Source organism: Neodiprion lecontei, chromosome 2 (assembly GCF_021901455.1).
Source record: "Neodiprion lecontei isolate iyNeoLeco1 chromosome 2, iyNeoLeco1.1, whole genome shotgun sequence".
NCBI classification, from domain to species: Eukaryota; Metazoa; Arthropoda; class Insecta; order Hymenoptera; family Diprionidae; genus Neodiprion; species Neodiprion lecontei.
This window is the reverse complement of record NC_060261.1, coordinates 23,735,253-23,754,596: the sequence shown is the minus strand read 5'-3', so window position 1 is coordinate 23,754,596 and position 19,344 is coordinate 23,735,253. Positions and strand designations below refer to the sequence as shown.

The 19,344-nt window shown below is 35.1% G+C and overlaps 1 protein-coding gene and 1 long non-coding RNA gene across 4 annotated transcripts in view; one reads left to right on the top strand and one right to left on the bottom strand.

The window, feature by feature from the left end:
- The window catches only part of LOC107219496 (nucleoredoxin), a 72,918-nt gene that overhangs the window by 31,356 nt on the left and 22,218 nt on the right, over positions 1-19,344 (bottom strand). The gene's annotated exons all lie outside the window — the stretch shown is intronic.
- On the top strand, positions 10,348-11,051 carry LOC124292888. Its single transcript, XR_006902836.1, has 2 exons — positions 10,348-10,499; positions 10,849-11,051. It is a non-coding gene; the product is annotated as an uncharacterized LOC124292888 (long non-coding RNA).

The window sequence follows — 19,344 nt, the reverse complement described above, 5'->3', positions numbered from 1 at the left end:
ATTATACTTTTCCACTGAGATGTTAAAATTTTTATTGACAACCTGCGTGATTTTTGTTTACTAAAAACAAATAAAAATACGTAGGTAGTCAAAACTGGCCGTGAGATCTTTCTAAACGTAAGGCAATGCGTTTAATTTCTTTCAGAAATTAGAAAATATTGAACTTAAACTAACTCAATGCTACAACAATTAATGTTATTCAATCAGGATCACATTATTCAATCATCTATTGAATAAAAAAGCGTATCTTTGGACTAAATTTAATAAACGAAGGCTTAATTTTATTCAATAATAAATTCTATACAAATGGCCAGAGACAGATTTTCTACCAGGCACTCATTTGATAACAAAATCAAATTATCAGGTACCTTACCGTGATAAAATATCTGGCTTCAGCTATTTTGATTGAATTCATTACAAACTTGTTTGATTTAACAAATGATTCAAAGTTATATCACCAGTTGGATGCAATTAATGGCTGTGCTGTTGCGGTTGAAAATCGCCGTTCCGTCATTTTTTCGAAATTGAATCTGCATCATTTTGTTTGAATTCAACTCGTTTGAATTTTTTCCTCAAGTTTTTGAGTAGACAGTACGTTTGATACACGCATAAGTAAAAATGACGTAAAGCACGTTGTTTGCTGGTCCGAATAAATTTTTTACAAGCATACAGAGAGATTTTTCAAGAATTGGAGCATCAATGAGAAGCATACTGCCGAGGGAAAAAGAGGGAGATGAAAGGAAAAGTGGAGTAAGCAGAAAACTCGGTAAAGTAAAATTTGTCTTTATGTACCTATATTTCTCCGACATCCAAAAAGGCTCTTATTCTCGTTTTCCAGGCTGCTCGATGAAGTGTAGGCTGAGTAAAAGTAGGCCTGAGAAATTACAAGTGCTTGTTCGCGTGCCGCAGGCGACGTTGAAATTTTACTGAACAATGGAAAAATAACAGGTCTGTTAGGGCGGCAAGATAAAACAATGCGAAGTCTTCCGGCCTAATGTGTATATACATATATAATATGACTTTTGAAATTCAAGCGGCTTTCCACGATTACAAATAATTAAAAAAAAAGTTTTTCCGCAGACTTAAATTCTTGCCACAAGTTAAAAGGAAGGTATCCCAGGTCCATCTGTCCAATTTGGTTTTTTTGTAATATTTTGTAGCAGACTAAAAATTTAGTGATACGTATGTTTTTTTATTTGCCGTCAAATACTTTAAGGTTGTAGAACCACCTTTCAAAGTAAGGCATGTCAAGGGGCGGTTTGGCAGTTTCACCCACAAGAAAATAATATTTTTTAACCAATCCAATTGGAAAAGTTTCCTCTCTTCTCAATTAAAAAAAAAAAAAACAAAAAAACTGCCAGACTGCCCCTTGGGCATGCCTTACTTTGGAAGGTGGTTTCACTCCCTTAAATTGTTGAATGGCAGATAAAAAAAAATACGCCTCGCTTACTTTTTATTCTACTATCAGAGAAATCAACCTGGGATACCTTCCTTGTTAGAAGAAGAGCCGTAAAAAGACTTTGATCGCATGGAAAGTTTCGCGCCGGGGAAACGTTCATACTCAAAGTATATCAGCAGTGATTGAGATTACGGAACCCGTTTCCTTTGGTTCGTTAAATTTTTAGTCCTCCATCAATCAGCCTGAAGTATAGCGGCGAACTTGTGCGAACAATGAAGACCAAGAGAACATTTCAAATTTGGCCGTTCGCTTTTGCAGTGCATCTGCAGAGATAAAAAAGTCTTCCATATTTTCCATATTTTCCAAGCTGATATTTAACCCTTCAGTACCCGCGCTATGAGATTTTTACTCATGCTCGGTTTCAATTTCAATTATTTATCTAAATTCAAATGGAAAGGCCACTTTAATTTTTTTTACCTTCCGCAAATTTTATATTCTTTTCAACTGCACAATAAAAACTTACTTATTTTGATTAAAAATAAAAAAAAAAAATTTTTTTTTGGAGGACATGAGATTTTTTCTCATGGCGATGAAAAATTTCCCTGTTCGTCTGATCTCGGCTTCGTTCGGATGATTCCGCTGGACGGTAGCGGCCATGTTTGTTTACATATTCACACAAGCCACACAAATATACTTATCAGTATAAAGGAATGTGATCATTTGTGTTATTTATTTAAAAACACTATTTATTCGAAAAAAAATAAAATATATTATTTAGAAATAAATGATTTTTTCGTTTTTTAAACTTATTTTATTGTTATAAATAATTGAAATGCATTACGAATTTTATGAAAAAAATACTTTAGAAACTGTGATGCGCATGCGCAGAAGCCGTGAGATTTTCTCCCATGGCAAAAGTAAAGAAGGTAAGTCGATTAACGTGGGTACTGAAGGGTTAAATTTGGTTGTCATCAACCGAGATTACGCATCGATGTCAATTATAATGGAAGGACCTGGATGATCTAAATTCCTCTGAACATAAAGTCGCGTTATACGTGAAATGATTCCTGTCTGTAGGCTGATAACAAAAACCGCCGCTAATGACGCCAAATTTTAGGATGAGGTATAGGTAAGTCAATTTTTTATACCGAAATTCTGAACAAGACTGGAAACACGCATTCGAGATCACCCGAACTTAAAATAAAGATTGCGCGGTAACTTCTGCAAGTCAACTCAAAATCTTTGGCATGTAACGAGGGGTTAATCACTGTTGTCTTTTGGCGTACATAGGTTTATGTAATCTCATGTATTTTTTGTAATCTTTTGTTTTCGTTGTAATCTTGTGTAGTCTCTGTTATCTTTTTACAATCTATTTGTAGTCTCAGGTAATCTGGATAATTTCCGGTATCCTTTGTGAGCTTCGGTAATCTTTGTAATATCTGTAATATTTCCGCTATCCCTGTAGTATTTTGTAATCCCTGCAATATTTGTGATTTTTTGTAATCATCGCAATCTATGTAATCATTTGTATTCCTCCTGTAATCCCTATAATCTTTTGTAATCCTACTGTTATCCTTGTAATCTTTCTACAACCTTTGCATCAGTTTGTGATCCCTTTATTGTAATCAGTGTATGCCATTTTTGCATAGTTTATTCAGACCTCTATATGAATCGTTAATTTCTCAGGGTGCTCAATTCGCCCGCCCTTTCCTTATTTATTCTCCCCTATTTTTATATTCGTTTTGTATTTTATCTGTTTTCACATAAATTAGTGGCATTGGATAGCAATTTTTGTTTTCCATGCCACCACTTTGAATAGCAGTGGAATTATTTCACATATTCAGGAAAAAATTGCAACGCAGAATATTTTCGAAGCCCACCAAATTTTGACAATGGTTGATTGGTATAGCAAGGAACATTACTGAATACAATCAATCCAATTTTTAAGTCTAAAAAAAATACAAAATTTATTTATTTATTCAATGTAAACATAGCACATATGAACGAATGGTCGAAATTCGTACTTTCCCACGAAGAAGAAACATTTTCTGTTAGCTTATCATGAAAACCAAATGCCCATTTTTACATAAACTTAATACACACCAAAAAATTTTACGAAATTTTTCTTGTTGTATTTATCTGTCCACCATATTGCATTCGTTATTTTGATTTTTCGAATTTCGAGTTCAAATTCGTAATCATTGACCCCAAAAACCACTTGACATAAAGTTTCATCAAAATGAAATAACTTTTTGAATTTATGTCCGCCATACTGGATCCGCCAATTTTTAATTTTAAAATTACGAAATCAGATTCGTAATCAGCGATCCCAAAAGCCCATTTATGAAATATTTCAAGTGAATCGCATATAAGGAAAAATGTATGCATAAAAGCGTCGAGTTGACCAGACTTTATCGGGAGGGAAATGTTGGAAGAGTTATACCTCGTGTATACATCCAGGCCGTTTTATCGCCTCGGAAGCACGATGCAGGGTAGAGCACACGAGTGAATTGGATCGATCTTAGCAGGGGGGGTTACCAAACATGGCAGGGAACTAAGCTACAGAAGAAAAGAAGACTTATCCTCCGCGTGTGGAAGCGGGACTAACCATGGTGCCAATAACCATAAAAACCCTGCACCCTGCTTCGTTATGCGCCCATCGTCCCAAAAGGGGGCTCAGATATGCGTGCGGATAATAGGAAAGGAAAGAATAAAAATAAGTACGAAGTCAGTGGACGCGAAAGACGAGAAGACCGCCCTAAACTCAGCCTCGCCTCGCCGAATCATCTCAGGGATTCGGTGAAATTCATTTCTTTGCCTATCGTGCCTACAGAGCTAAGGCTTTGGGGTCACTGCACTCGGCAGGCAATGAGATATGTAGTCGTATATTTGTCCAAAGCTTTCCAAAGTATTCCTTTCTCATCCTTTGACCAGGATAAGAGTAATTTTTTCTCTTCATTTCTACAATTCAAAGTAATTGCCGTCACGATTAGGCTGATGAATTACACAGATCTGCAACTAAAAAACCGCACAGGTTTTTTATACTGTTTCTTATAGATTTTGACTCACTGAAACCGGGAAAATAATCAAAAAGTTCCATCATGTTGAGTTTTTTCTTGAACTTGTGTTTGTAGTTTCATGTAGAGTGAAACTTCCGTTTAATTCGAAATCTGGTATCCTATTCTTGATTCTTAAAATTTTACGCAATAGTGATTTCTTATTTCCATTTAATATGTATTAGAGTGAGACCGAAGAATAAATGCAAACAGGGAAGCAGAAAATAGAAAGTGGAAGCGTGTCCAGAGGTGTTTCAAAGAGAAGAAGAAAAGGTTTCATTATCGAAAAGGATGAACACGGAATGTTAAATACATTTTGTAGACAAATTGTTTGTTTAATTTTATAAGAAATATTGTTTAGTTCATTGTAATAAAATGTTGTTTTTTTCATTATTGTTATGCTTTTTTTATGCGGACGCCTCGTATTTTGCAAGAATACTATACGTGACGAAGGGAAATGAAAGTCATTTTGGATTCAGCACACTCGAAAATATAACTTTTACCAAAAATATCTTCGAAAAATCTGTGTACTTAGCGCAGCAAACTTCAAGGCACGAAACATTTCTTGTATCGAATTATAAAATACTTCTGAGACGTTATCAGAGAATTCAAGAACTTTCACTTGTCCTTGTTAGATTTGAAATGATGCATTGTGGAAGTTCATAAGAATTCATGTTATTTAATACGATTTTGAATGTGACTAATTCTCGAGTTTTGAAAAGATACCTTCGCAAAAATTCAAAAAATGCTCCGGATTTCGTGAAAATTTCATAAAATTTTATGCGAATTCGTAAGATACGTTATTGGACTTCACGATACTTCGTGAGACGTTAATTGTCGACATTTTACGTGGGACTTTGTGGAAATTTGAGGTACCTTACTGGATTTTTCATTGAATTTTATGAAATTTCAGACTTCACCAAAGTCCAAGGCACTTGATGGAACTCCATGAAAAATTAAATTTTAGATATATCATGGGCTTCCGATAGATCAATGCTACAGGTAAGCAAGATATATTAAAATTTAGCGAGAAAGAATAGATGCATCGCGTTTACGTGTGGTCTACTCTTGACTAAAATCAAACATCAAATGGCTATTGGTATTTTTTTAAACTTGTACGGTAACCATATCACACGAAGGAAATGGCATACTAAAAGAAAGAACTTCGCCTAATGCACGGCACCGTGCTTTATAAAATGAGCCCTCACCCCCGAATTTTCCGAAACACTTTCATATTTACATACTTTAATACACGAGTATATATGTATGTAATACATATATATCTTCATACAGGTACATAGTTGAAATGATAGCCATAAATAAGCGCAAGTTGTGAGACAACGAAAATGACGCAATAAAAATAAGTCCCTGAAATGACTTCTTTTCAGTACCACGGCTCTGTCTCACGATGAGTACAAGTCTTGGCTATATTCTCAGCTTCCTGCAGCGTTTTCCCCTGTCGTTTATACATTCTCGGTCGAGAGACGATGAATAAACACGCCGCGCCTGCACGCTGGAACGCTGCCTCATCTTTCTCACCCATGCATTCCAAATCTTCGCCTAGTAAGATTTCAAAGAATTATTGGGATTCTCGTTTCCCATTGACGTCAGGAAAATCCAGAGTTTGTGAGAAAATATCGATATGCACGAAAAATTTCAGCAAGACTCTGGCATAAATTTCTTCCATTTCTTTCGATAAAATGATATCTGGCTATATTGTCTATCTTTTGTGACATGGTCTTGTGAAATGAATCGGAATATTTTTTGTTCACATATATACTTCATTTCATTCTGCTCGTTCTTAGTATTCATCAATAAGTTAACGTTGAGTTGTTTACAAAAAAAAAAAAAAACAGGATTCCTACGCTGTTTTCGACAGATATTTTGCTGAAAATTTTATACTTGACACATTCCAGCAAAATTATGAAAAAAATTATGTAAATTCTGCATCCAAAATAAAAAAATATCCTAACCATAACTAAAGTGGGCAGGCAAAACAGTTACTTTTTATTAATTTTTCAACTAATTCATAATTTTTGTGAGGGAATTTGATTTTTCTGTGGAATTTTCAGGGTTCAATATATTTTTCCTTATACAACTACATATGTGCAAATTTTTATAGAAATTAAAAAAATACTAAAAATTTCGAAATCATTTTTTTTTTTACTTCAAATCTCCATTTTTGAAATTGAGTGAAAATTTCCAGACAGTTGTTGTATCAGGAAATATATATTGAACCTTGGAAATCTGGAAAAAATTCAAATAATTGAGGAAAAATTAAATCAGTTCAAAAAATTCAGTCATTTGTGGTTATCAAGTTATGACAGTATCACAGATTATTATTTATCTTTTAATTCAATACAATGGGGTTCAAATTCAGATAAATTGATCCGTATTCATAAAATTATAGCAGATCAGGCTGCACTTCTTCAATTTGTGTTGATTCCTATAATTTTTTAAAACGCATATAAAACTGAGATATGAAAATCAGGCTCTATTAACGAATATCCAATCCTCCATTGTCTTCCATTGTAGAATTCCACATGCAGGAACAAAATTGAGTTCTCGAAAATATTTGTAGAAATATACCAATCATGATAAATAATAATGCATCTTTTTACGAAATCAAATTTTTGAACAAAGTTTTGGTTATCTGTGAAATTGAAATAAACAAAGTAAACAAAACTTCTGTTTTTGTAGTAGCTATGTTAAACAATTTATTCTTATCAGGCAAAAACGTCAAAATAAAACAGAGCTGCGATAGCTGGTTCAGTTGAGCTGGAATTTTTCGATACGTTTAAAGCGTGTATTGGGAGAACGGTGTTTGATAAAAACTGAAATCTATATTCGTATCTTTGGGCGTCGTTTATATTCGCTGTTTGATACATGGATGTGAAAAACAGTGCGGGTACAAACGTTTTCCCCTTCACCACACAGCAATGGTTAAAGAAACGTCCGTACCGCGAAAATGCACAAACGTATAATATCAGTGCCACAAAGGGGAAATGAGTTTCAATCCATGCGAGTATTGAAATAAATCCCTGTTCCTCCACTTCTAGTCACGAGCATAAGCCTGGAATAGTAACCGTTTTGTAATTTGTAAAACTAACCTGATTTTCTGAATATGCATACTTTTCTGATTTGAGATGTAGATCAAATAATATCCTTTTTTGTGTGTACCGTCGGCAATCTGCCAATCATTAATTTGACAATTTTATTCTATATTCTACAGCAGTGGCGAGAAATAAAAATACCACTTTGAGCCGTGTAGTTGGACTATTTCAAATAAGAGCAACACTTTTTTTTGTGAAGCAAGATTTACGCATTAGTTTTTGGTGTACAAAAACTCTTCCCGGAGTATGGAATTTTTACCTCGACACTAACAATAAGAAGTGCTTCGCAGTATGTGACGTTTTCCAATTTAAATAACATGTAAAAAACCATTATAATTATTTCAGTTGCTTCGCGGAATTTTCGAAAATAACCTTTAGTACAGTCTTATGTAGATATTATAATCACGTAGATGACTGTACTATTTTAAAAATTAACACTGGCATTTTTTACGTTCGAATAACCGAAAACCAAATGTATTAGCAAAGTCGGGACCTTGTACTTTTCGTTCAAAATGTTGGATTGAAGCCGAAATCCTAAGGTCGACAAAAAGATACGTCATTATTTGTCTCAAATGAGAAATAGTCACATGGTATGAGGATATAGGGTTGATTTTTAATTCGGCAAAACAAACGCTTAGCGTTCGTTTCAGCAAGAAGAAAAACGTTGTCCAGTCTGAAACAGTCTAGTGTACAGGTTTGTATCCGAAGAAAAAGGGGGACAACACAACTCGGCACAAGTGCCAACAACGCCTATATTCGATTTTATAACGAGTTTCCTGGCAAACAAGCAATTTTGTGGACAAATGGTTAATTGAACATGCACTGGTGCCCACGTCGCGTGACAAAGATTGATCTAAAATATCGGCTTCCGAATTTGGGGGTCCAAACGCACGCAGCGGGGTTGAAGTCAAGGATGGAGGGCCTCCAGCATCTTAGTATAAAGGGTGAGGGTGCCTTTTTGCAGTGGCTACTCTATGCTTATGGAGATTTGTTGTTCCACCAGCTCAACACTCGCCGTACACACGGGCATCTAATTCATTTTATCCACTACAGTGCCCTGATTGGTCATTGGCAGTTTGAGGTTATGAAGGACTCCCTTTATCGACCGAGCATACTCACCCTGTTTCTTCCTGTGTCGAATAAATAAACGAACGAAAAGAGTTCAAATTTCGAAAGTGCATCGCTTTTTCGTAGCGGAATTCAGGAAAGTTACTCACATTCTTAAAATTGTCATAAATTGTGTGCTTTTTTCACACGTGTTGATGTTAAAATGACGATAAAATGAGCCACCGTGAGACTGTTTCCATTTAATATTCAGGTCGCTAGACGAAAACTAAGAATTACAATCATTCCGTAAATAAAACTGATGCTTTTACGATCAGCTGAGCGCATACCTGAGCGTTCCTTGGCTCAAAAAAGATTATTGCCTTCTTGTTGCACTCGATTCGTTATATAAAAAAAGTATGTTGCGCGTGTTTTCACGAAACACGAAATTGAGGTTAGGGTCACGTAATGTCAAATGTGTTTGCGACAGCGCGTGCGCGCAGTACAGAAGAGCCTAAATTCAACTCCTAGGATATGTACCGTGTGCATGCGCTGTCGCAAACAAATCTGACATTATGCGACTCTAACCTCAATTTTGTGTTTCATAAAAAACGCGTAATGCGTAATGTACTCCGCGCATGCACATTTGCAGACTCGCTCTATCGTCATAGAACCGGATCTTTGTGTATGGAAAACACGCATGAAAAAACGCGTAAACATGCTTGTGTTATAATATAAATTAAATTTTTATCAGTCTAGATAGATTGAATCCAGTGATTAACGACTTTAGTAAGCCTCTCGTTCCACCTCCGTATAAAATAACCCACGTTGAATAGATCTGCTCGAGTTTAGGTACATCGAAGGGAAAACGAAATGCCTCCCGGGGCGCCCAGGGGTTACTTCCCATGGCGAGGACTGGATACTGGATAGAATGAGGGCGAGGGTAAACGGGGTGGCTGGATGAAATCCAAATTGGAATCGGCGGTGCCGTGTAATGGAAGGGCATTGCCGTGCGATTTGATTTGGAAAACGGTTTCAAATTTACATATGTCGAGTTTCCTGCGTCCAAGATTATCATTATTATTGTTGTTGTAACCTGAATTTAATATAGTTTGGCAAAGGTCAGATGGACAAGATAGGCATATATGTGTACGAAATGTCCACTCTGGATTCCCAGTCTTCTGTTATATGACCGACGCTGACCAGCATCAGTTCGTAAATAAGACGTGTAATGTGAAGATATGTAATAGCTTGATATTCATTAATAAATATTACTTGTTCCAATATGAACTCCTGTGAATCTTTATTTGGGCCAGACGGGCGATTAACCTCTTAAAAATGCAACATTGTTGTTGTTGTTGTTTCTACGTACACGCATGTGTATTAAGGGGTTAGGTGGGTTTCAAAATTTCAAAAAATCGAATTTTTTTTTTTTGCTTATCTTATAATTGAATATGTTGAGAATATTCCTTTAAAATTTTAAAACGATCCGAGTCATATTCTAAGAGATATAGCCTTTGGATGTTTCACCCATCAGGCTATAACCGAGCGTGACGCAGGTATATGGAGGCAGATATATCGAGGCAGCTGCTTAGCTATTGTTCGTTTATTTTTGTGATGCAAATACTAGGCTTAGGACTTGCCGGATGTAAAAAATTCTGTGCTTTGATGGATATAAGTTCCTCATTCTTGAATGCATCAACGTACAATTTTTATGTTGATAAAATACATGAGTACGTCATAACTGTTGCCGAATCAATTTTGTTGTCTGTTGCAAATCAAGAAAAAAAATTAACGTGTGATGAAAATAATGTTGAAGATACGACAGATGTTACCGTGTCAGGTGATGGCACGTGGAAAAAACGTGGGTTTGCATCATTATACGGTGTAAGTACGATTATTTACATGTTATTTGAATGTAAATCTTCAATCGCGTTTTTCTCGAAACTACATTTTTGAAATCGGTAGTCACGATTTCTCGAAAACTTATGAACCGATCTCTTTCAAATTTTGCACACTTCTTCAAAATAACATTATCTCGTACTTGAACGAAGGAATTTTTTTTTTCTATTCCAAGTAATTTTTCAAGGCCATGAAGGGTGCAAATTTTACTCAAAATAAGGGTTTTTTGTTTTCAACGCCGCCAAAAATGTAATTTTTGTTTTTTTTTTTTCCTTCGTCCAAGTACGAGTTTTAAACATCTACTATCAGAAAATTTTTGGTTTTTGCATTTCAGATGAATCTGTCATGAGTTATCCTGACTACGCCGAGAGAACTTTTTTTTGAGGGGTCATAGCAGACGACGTGTCCACGCCTTAATTTTCAATATTTTTCAATGAAAATTTCACAAACTACTTATAAAATATGTATCTTTTATGTGTTAAATTGATGGAATGAAATATTCTGTTGATTAAGTAAAAAAAAATTCATAAAAATGTACCTATTTTGAGCTTTTGAAACCCACCTAACCCCTTAAGATATTTCCTTTGAGAGTAAAAAATTTTTTCCGTTACCATCTGGAAAACTAGTTGCATAACTAAAAATAAAAACTTCTGAATCGTTATCTCGCCCAATTTAAAAAAAAAGAAGCTTTTGGAGTTCAAAGTTTTCTTATTTAGGGGGGGGGGGAGGGGGGTTACAGCTTGTACGGTCTAAAATCATACCTACTTTTTAATGAAAATGATAACACTTGGAGCATGTTGTGTCTAAAGGCTTTGTTATTGACAGTTTCAAGAATATTTAAGAATTTTTTCATTGAAATTAATAACAAAATGGCAACATAGCGCATATAAGTAGCGAACGACTCTGAACTCGAGCGATTTTGCGGTGGTGCATCTCCTGACGTCACTGCCCAACTTGTAATAAATAGAAAATTTTTCTCGAGTTAAAAACATTTTTTCGGGTTCGAGCTCGTAGCCCAAATGTGGGCAAAAAATTTTCAAATATATACAAATATAAACAAAAAATTTGATTCTTCAATCAAAAATTTTGAGATTGAAATTCAAACATCTAGCTAAGAGCTCGAATTAATAAACAAGTTTCAAAGATTGTATCAAAATTTCCAGGCGAACGGATAAAAATTGATCGAGGAACCTGCGCCACCTGATTGAAAACGTACTGGTCGTTCGATACTTATATCTGCCATGCCACCATTTTTTTATTAATTTCAATGAAAAAATTCTAAACCGTTTTTGAAACTAAAAATAATGAAGCCCTTGAATTTAAATTGCTCCAAATGCTTTAATTTTCTTGAAAAAAATTTCCTAAAAATAGGTATGATTTTAGATTGTCCAAGCTGTACCTCCCCTTTAAATGACCTGGGGATGCTCTGTTATTTGCTAAAAATCAGATAGAGCTATCGTGGGTGACAGTTTCGGGAAAAAATAGAGAACTTTCCAAATGTTTGGATATGAAAATCTGAAATGATTAAAGAGAACTATTCGTGCTACAAACTAAGAAAATTTTTTAAAAAGTCCATGGGATCAACAAAAAAAAAGTGACTGACGTCAAAAATAACATTTAATGTCATGCATGAATCATTAAATGAGGAGTATAACTATCGCAGTGGAATATTGTTCCTCTAATAGGCAGGCGTAACACACTGCGATCAATTTTCACTTTCCGGCGTACGGAAAGTTTCTAAATTTTTCACTTTACTCAATAGAATGCATACGAAGAATTAGTACTGTTTTTTTAAACTTTCACCGCTTTACCGGTTAACAGTTCAGACATTTTATCATAATTCGTTGAACTAATCAAATAATTTTTATAAAACTTGCTTCGGGAGTCATTTCACAGAAATACAAAAAAAGCCGTTTTCAAAAGGTTATGTTCAATGTTCCAAAAAGCATCTTTATTTTATTTTCTTACTCAAATACTTCTTCTGACGCCAAATGTTACGACAGGAAAGTGTGGTCTAATGGCATAATGTCGCATTCGCCAAAAATGCGATTTCAGTGGAAAAAGGAAGTATCATTTTTTTTTCTCCCTTCGCTTTAAAAATGAACAAAATGTTTTATTCAAGTAAAATCAAACATTTGAAAATATAAAGGCAAAAGGTTGTATGTTGGGCATATAGGAATTTTTCCATTAGTAACTACATGAAAAAAAGATCAAATCAGAAGGTCGTACCATTTTCTTAGCAATGGCTGTAAAAGCCATCGACACGCATTAATAAATTAAAATCTGCTAAAATTCATAAATCTTATAAAAAAATTCTCGATCATAAAAACAGAAGGGTGTAACCACCAATTTTTTTTTCTTTGCAAACGCTCTGAAGACTACTGAAACGCATAAAGAATTGAAACTAACTAAGTTACACAGTGACGATGTTGATTTTCTGAACGTCGATTACCCAAATCGTTAATTATCGGAATGATAAGAATAACAATAATAATTTTTGGCGGTTACGCCCTTATGCAATTACGGTAGATCGTTTTTTAAATTTTGATCAGGACCAGAAGGTCGTATCTACCACCACTTCCGATATTTTGCTGTTCGTTGATGAATTTATACTCGAATCCAAAAAAGTAAAAAAAAATATTTCTTGACAGATAAGACCTTATAGAATTAATCGACATGGGTTTCTATGGTTCGATCAGTATAGCAGAAGGTTGTACGTACCAGTACATACGACCTTTTGCTCTTAATTAAGCTGTTATTCAATTTCAACGAATTTTACCATATTTTCTTGTTTTGAGTCTAGATACGATAAGAAAAATATACGCCCTTTTGCCTTTCTCAAAAGCAAACGGTGGTAAGGTGGCGTTTACGACCTTATGCATTAGACACGTGATATTTAGAGTTATTATCAACAATGTCATTCTATCTACAAATAGCAATATTTTTAATCTCTCTTACCCCGAGTACAGTCGACTTACAACAATTATGTGAATAAAAATTGATGTGGACTGATATGGAATATAATTTGGTGTCAATTTAATACTATTCGATGCTAAATTTCCGAATTGTCTATAAAGATTATTTTTTAATAATCCACACTGGCCATTAGCCAATGACATTACATTTTTTACAGTCAAGTTAGATGACTGTGAGGCAGCACTAATTTCAAATCGTTTGTTTGGTTTCATAACTTAAGGTGTTGCGTTAGTATTAGTCGATTTCTTTACCAGAATAAGAAACAGCTAGTTCTTCACGTAGAAAACCCAACCCTGATCTGATTGTTGACCACTTTTTCAGCTAAGTAAATGTGATTCGCAATGGAACATCTTAAACGCATTCGGAAAGATTGAATGAAACTGATACAGGGTGAGCATATACTTTAACCATCGCAGTGGTGTCCCAGCCAATGGGGAGCTGAGGGAACGGAGGAAATGGAAGTGAGGTAAACAGCGGGGAAGGAGCGCCAGGGAGGGAGATAGGGCTTATTAGGGTTGGACGTCATTGGATTACTGGGGAAATGAAATTGTGTAGCAGTAAGTGGAGGTTTCGGTGGACGGGTTCAGGAGGTCCGTCCAAAAATCTACAATCCATATATATCTATAATAAATACATACATTTTATACAGATATACATATAATGTATACATAGTTCAGACTCTGGAGATTTGCTACTTACAGAGCAATCGGGGAAGTCAGTTACTCACGATCAGATGGGCTTTCTGGTTGCGCCGGAAAATTTTTTCTTCGATTTTGTGTCCCTGTCATGTATTGAGGTCAGAGAAAATTCAGGCACAGGCAAGACAGTCGGCTTACGAAGCTGAAGTTAATAACGTTACTGTAAGGAAATAATATCATAGAAAACTTCATTATTGTTCAATTTTAGATACAATTTTAGATAACTTTCAATAAGTTGGCTTTTTAGAACATGATTGTGCTTTGTTTATTGCGGTTTGCTAAATTGTAGATAATCCTGAAGGTGGGAAGTAAAGATTTTTCCTAAACACGCATCGTTACAATAACGTTACTAACTTTTATCTCATGTTGGTTTCGGGTTATTTTTCGGCACAGCGCGCTACTTCGTTCCTACATCAATAACGTTTTACATTTGATTGTGGCATTCTACTGGCGAAGACTTTGTACAATACTTCGAAACAAATTCAGGTCTCGGCAAGAGTGGCGGTAAATAGATATAAACACTCGTCAATATGCCCCTTTCGACATCTTACGTACACCTATTCCCAATATTTTAGGACAAACACAATTCGGGATGGGGAAGATAAACAACACAATTCTGGCGGCCCACATTCTATATAATCTATATATTGACGTACCTTTTGTCAATATTTGTGTCAGAGATTTAGTTCTAATGCTTGAATTGAATTCAGTTTTATAGTTAACCCTTTAATTCACGCTCGGATGCTCAGTGCCCCACCTTTTTTTGCAGCTTTTTATTTATTAAACTGCTTTACTTGTTTGGTAACAACTGCTAGGGTTTTTAGTCTCACATGGTCCCTGAAATATTTCTAAGTGTAGTAAAAAACATATAAAATTTATTCATTTATTTATTGCAAAAATAGCACAAGTAAACAAATGGTCGAAATTTGTACTTTTCTGTAAAAAAAGCATTTTCTGCTAATCTACCATAAAAATGCGTATATCAATTTTTATCCAAACTTAATATACACCAAAAAAATTTCCTTTTTGTTGATTTTCTTTGCGCGCCATATTGGTATTTTCACCAGTTTGAATTTTCGAATTTCCAGTTCAAATTTGTAATCAGTGACCTCAATAACCACGTAACATAAAGTTTTATCAAAATCAAGTAACTTGTTGAATTTACGTCCGGCATATTGGATAAGCCATTTTTAATTTTGAGAGATATGCATGAGAGGGTTGAATCCACTCTTCCGTTATAAAGAGATATTGATTGTTTGTTTGTTTGTCATCAATGATCTCAAAAACTGTTTGATAAAAAATTTTAAACGAAAACATGTCTCATTTCTCATATCTCATTTATTATACATATTTCATCAATTTGATTTTATCATAGTATGTTACTTTGCTGGTATTTTGAAATTCGTTTTGTTTCCAAGGTGCTTGTACCCGCTAACTACGAAAATAAATTTGAACTTTGGTAATGGTGGAAAAATATTTCTGAGCATTTTTGACCAAATCGCTGAAATACAACCGACAAATTGAGTGTCAACTCTAATTATATTCAATTTTATTCTGACTACTTCCCGTAATTCAAACGCTGTCAGGGATTTGATACAGATTTAGCTGCAGCTTCCCGGATGTTTTCAAACTTCCAATCTCTAGAGAATCAAAATTCGAGGTAATTCAATCAGGAAGAAATTAAGATTGAAATTTTCCAGAAAACTTTTCTAAACATCAAGTGGTAAGGCCGGATATTTCCGAAATTTTCCAAAAAAATTTTTGTGCGCTCTTTTGGAAAGTATTAAGATATCACAAAGTTGACATTTTTCTAAAATGTTTACGAAGCATTTGTGTAAATATCTGAAGGTGTATAGAATTTCGATGAAATTTCTAAAAGTGTTTATATTAGGTTAAAATAATCGAAACACGAAAGAAAATAAATAATCGAAGTATCGAAAAATTTTCCGAACTTGGTTAAAAAAAAAAAAATAAAAAAAAAAGCGTCGTAAATATCTTTCCACCTAGGACTTGCATATATAATTATATACATGCGGTGCACGTGCTGCAGCTTAAGCGGCTCAATTGCTCGTGATAACGAATCCCTGCATGGCTGCAACAAAGCACGCGGGTATTCCAGAACACAGGGTTCATTCTATCCCCGGCATGTGTTGCTTGCGGCGGACGAGTCAGTATGCGAATTACTGCACCCATCTTGTTGCGCAGTACTGGTTAGCAACAGGGACGAGAGAGCAGGAAAGAGGCAGAGTTTTAGGGGTGCATTGCGTATATATATCACAGGTTACACCCCGTTGATATTCCGGCGTGAGTCAGGCTCCCTCCAAGGGTAGCCATGATCGACGGTTTCGCGCGCGGGGACTAAATATGCAACCCTCTTTATAACGTCGTGCGCTGCAGGTTGTCGGCTTAGTGGATATAAATTCTTTGCACCACCCAGATCCCGTTGCCGTTACTTTCGTGCTCGCTTATATCTACTTACAGCTACGTTTCATATCTGACAAAGTGAATCATTCCTTGGCGAATCGAAGCATTGTCATTTTTTCTGGGATGTTTCTTTTTTATAATTTAAGGGGAAGACGGAGTATCGACCGAGTGAGGAATAGCATATTTTGCAAGAAGGAGGCTAACTTGGACTTTTCGTGACGAGCGAAAGTTTGCAATATCAGTCGTAGGTCAGCCAAAGGCGAATATTGCAAATACGCGAGAGGTAAAGACCGTGGTCTTTATGTTACACACAATTCTTTATAAAACAAGAGCCTACCACAAAAAATACCACTTTCAACTCCGAGGCGTCAAAAGCGGTTCTTTCTGCACTGCGCGCATGCGCTGTCGCAAACGAATCTGACATTACGCGACCCTAACCTCAATTTCTTGCTTCATAAAAAACGCACTCTTGTTATATAAAGAAGTAGGTGATTTTTTTTGTTTATTTTTATAGATTCCATAGTATTTATCGCCTTTGGATAAAAAAGATACGCTATTGTACGCGGAAGTCATTTTACTCGGTGTTATGTTCGGTATAATATGAATGGGAAGAAAGAGCTAATGGAGGCTTATTTATCTGCCAGCGAATCTTTCTACAAGAATATTCCAAGGGAAATGTGAAATCAAGTCTTGACTTCGACGCAGTTGGACTTTATATATAGTTGTAGCTAGGGAATTGTCCTCTGCTCTGTTTTTTTGTCTATATTTTTTTCTTTCCTGTATATTCTAACTCCTGACTAGAAAGAAACAACGGAAAACAGGACTGAGAGAAAAGTGATTCAGTCACAGCGACAACTTTCAGCGGGTTGTTTGTTGAGCATCCCATTAGGGATCTATGAAAAAGGATGGCAGGTAGCCCGCGTCGGTTGTAAAATTCCAATCCAGTAGCTGCCATCGGTATTCGCACAAGTATTTTGTTTCAGAAAAAAAACCTTCAAAGCGTTATCTGTTCACCGTCACCTGTGGAAGTGCGTCTTTGAATTCGATCCTTCTATATATTGATAAAAGAAAGAAGATAAAAACGCACTTTTTGAAATATCTACGGGATGTCTATAAGTTAAACATTCTACCCTTAGGTGTGAAATTGTTTTTTGGCAATTTCAAATGAATGAAGAGTGAACAAGACATACTTATTATTTCTTTTCAAACCATCTTAAATGTGAAATTAATCTTGTTTTAGCTACCCTGTTTTGTTATCGAGTAAAATTCGATTTGAACGTTACACGATTACGTATTTCCAAATAGAAAAAGTAATACTATCGAAGAGAAGTGTAATTCGAGAATATGAAAAATAAATAAGAGTTTAATTGATTGTTAATAACAGATTTTTAGTTATTCACGAAGATTCGAACAGCACATTTCACACTGTAGTTAAGAAAATTACGTGAAATTGTCAGCAACTTCCTTTGTTTGTCCACCTACTTTGGACTAATATTGTGTAATTCTTGAGATTGAATGGATAGGAAGAGGGAAGAGATGCTTTGTGTTTACAACGACTTTGTTTTTGTTATGGTGTATCTTTAATGCACATTAAAACTTATACACATCAGCTTTTGCTAACTCATAATTAAACTTTGCTTTTAGCTGGCAAGATGTATAGGTACGATTTTATTCACTATACAGACAGAAGATTTTCGGCCATGCTTTTCTTGGGTTCCTGTACTCCTTTCCGTCGCAGATCGTTATATACATATACATACGTCACGAGCAATTTTCCCCTCGCCTTCAGAGAAACTTTGCTAGCGGTAATGACGTTGAATCATCTTTTTCTCGACTATTTTCGTCGGGTGCGTAATTATATACATCATTCACACTTTACAACAGGACGACCGACAGTTTTAAAATTTACGGGTGTAACTTTTACCGAGGTTTTTAGTATTTTATAGTTGGAACAAGTATAAATGTTAAGTTAAAATCCCCACTTGAACAACGATTAACATGGAAATAGTAGAAAGTTCTTTACAAAACGAACAGTATTCGATGTTTGATTCAAAATTATTTAAAAAAATACATAAAGATGCGAAGAATTTTACTTCTACTAAGAAATGGCAGCATTTTTTGTAGGATACATATACGATAGAGACATCTGAATTTTTCAGAACCTTGTGTGTCTGTAAGCAACGGTTCATTATGCATAAGATAATCGACGGGTTCGTTTTATGTACAACGAGAGAAAAAAAGTCGTTGAATCAACTAAATGTGCGGTCAAGGGCAACGAAATGAATATTTATTTGTGTCAATTCAAGATCTGTTGGTCTAAAAGAGGTGTATTTAGATTACTTAAATCAACTAAACATATTTTTAGACCAAGACATTTGACGCGCAACCACATATTTAGTTGATTTAATGACATATTTCTCTCAGTGTGCTAACATGGAAAGAAATGTAAAAAACAGTATCATCAATGGTCATACGGATAGTGAGTTACAAGGAGTAATAATATTATAATATTTTGAAAAAATCAAACCGCTGTACTGTCTGCGCAAATAATTAGGTGATCTCTGACAAGACGCCAAAATTGCATAGACAAAGTATCATTTTTCTATCTGTTTATTTTGAATTTTATTTAGGAAGTTCACAGATACTTGTATTTCTCATAGAAATTTCAAACACTACACCTGTCCTGCTAGAATTTGTAGTTTGATGATTAGCCATCAAGTTACGCAACCTAA